This window comes from Octodon degus, unplaced genomic scaffold (assembly GCF_000260255.1).
Source record: "Octodon degus isolate 3935 unplaced genomic scaffold, OctDeg1.0 scaffold00102, whole genome shotgun sequence".
In the NCBI taxonomy this organism is placed as follows: Eukaryota; Metazoa; Chordata; class Mammalia; order Rodentia; family Octodontidae; genus Octodon; species Octodon degus.
The window spans coordinates 2,625,348-2,627,613 of record NW_004524678.1 but is presented as its reverse complement, the minus strand read 5'-3'; positions in this window follow the sequence as shown (position 1 = coordinate 2,627,613).

Sequence of the window (2,266 nt, the reverse complement as noted above, 5' to 3'; positions counted from 1 at the left end):
TTTTGGCTGAACCGGGGATTGAACTCAGGCCCTTGCGCTTGCCAAGGAAGCGCTTATTCCACTGAGCCATCTCCCCAGCCCCCTTTTTTATTTAAGAAATTATTTCTGATCTGATTTCCTCTATACCTTTCTGCAGTTGTTTCTTTACTTCTGATGCTATTATTTCAGAGATTTCAGATGTGCAATTTCCAGTTTCTTCATGCTAGTGTCTTCTGCATTTGTTCTGGGTGGGCTCATGACCTGAGACTGCATTTTGTTCCTTCTGTTTGTCATTTTCTACAGCACTGCCTTCTGACCTTTGGTGTAGAGCTTAGATAGAGTTATTACCTTAGCACCAGGTCCAATCTACCAAGTTCAAACTCGTCCAAGTGGGTGTGGCTTGAGTCTGGCTGCTGTGCTCCAGTTTTTCCTGCTGCAGCCCTTGGAGGTGAAACCTCTGTACCACTCTGGCAAGATGTTCTGCTCCTGAATCAGCTGGGTGGATCTTGCCTTTAGGCTCTTTGCAGGGAGTTCTGCTGCAGGGTTCCACAATGGGACTGGGCTCTGGGTCAAATGAGGATCCGGAAGGCCCCAGGCAGTCTCACTCACATGCCGGGCCTGGGTTGAATCATGAAATTTTAAAAAGTGAAACTTTCACTGTATGCTTTGGTCATACCTCATGTGGCAGCAAGTTAGCATCTTCTAAGGTTCTATTAGCTACACTTGTTAGTCTAGGTAATCTTACCTTTTTTATTCATATCTGTGATGCAAAATAATTGCATTTATCGTGGGGAGTTGGTACATGTACATAACATCTTGTTTTAAATTGTTTTTCATTTATGTATTTGGTAAAGGGTCTTAGTACACAGCTCAGACACATAGTGATACTCCTGGTTTCAGCCTCCCCAGCACTGGGATCATAGGTGTGTGCCACCATGTCCGGTTTTGGTGGTCTGCTCAGTGCACCCTAGGGGTGGGGCCAGCACAGCATGCAGAACCATGGCTTGAGCCCTGATCCCTGCATTTGCCAAAGCAGGAGCTTAGTCCACTGAGCTGTTTCACCAGCATATCATCCTAAATCTTCTTTTTAATCCCTTTCTCTTCCCTCCTCTCTGCCTCCCTTCATCTCTCAAACCCCCTGCCTATCCCCAATCTATTTTTGGTACACATTTGTAGTGCACAATGGTCACATTCCTAATAGAGAGTTGATACAAGTATACAACACATCCCAATTCCTTTATTTAAAAAAAAATCACATTCTCCTCTCCCCTTCTCCATCTCTCGGTCCCCTTCCCATGTGTAAAAAAATTATCTTACTATTTCCTAGTATGTATCTTTTCTCTTTCTTTTTATTTATCTATTGGGTTTTTATGTAAGAGAGACCATATAATACATATTCTCATGTGTTTCATTTATTTTACTTAATAGTATGGCCTCAAGGTACACCCATTTTCATAAAAATGACTCAAGTTTCTTTTCCTTTTTTTTTTAATGTATTTAGTACAGGGTCTACAGGGTCTCACTACGTAGATCAGGCTTATAATGATCCTCCTGTTTTCAGCCTTCCAAGTGCTGGGATTACAGGCTCGCGCCATCACGCCCAGTCTCAATCCTGTCTCAGTGCGCCCAGGGGATCGGGGCTGACACGGCCTGCCAGGGATCGAACCCCAGCCGCTATGCTCTGCCTAAGCAGGCGCTTTAGTCCACTGAGTTATCTGGCCAGCACTTTCTTATGGCAGAATAGTACTCCACTGTATAGAAATTCCATGCTCTCTTTATCCATGCATCTATTGATAGACATATAGACTGCTTCCAAGATTTAGCTGTTGTGAATTGTGCTGCTGTAAAAAGGGAGATGCATGTATCAATGTAACACAAAGTGTTGTAGTCAGGGTTTAGAATGGAAAAGACTTCATACAAGACACATCATCTGTAGGATTACTTTGTAATATTATTCACCCGAAGAGTCAAATGCACAAGAGTGCAGGAAACCCATCCGCGCACTAGAGACCAAAGAATCCAGATGCGGGCCCGGAAACCACGGCAGTGTCCTGTATGAGTCCAGCTGGAGGCCTCACGCCTGTGGCGGTGTCCTCCACGAGTCCAACCACAGTCATGTCAGACTCCCGGGAGACTTCCTGAAGCCCTGTGCCCCTGAGGTGGGCACAGAGAGGCTCCCACTAACTTCCTTCCCACCAGCTCCAGGGATGCTCCCTAGAGCCCCTGCTCCCTTTCCTTCCTGCCAAAGTCTCCACTGCCATCTGTAGCACTGTCACCAGGGCCCAAG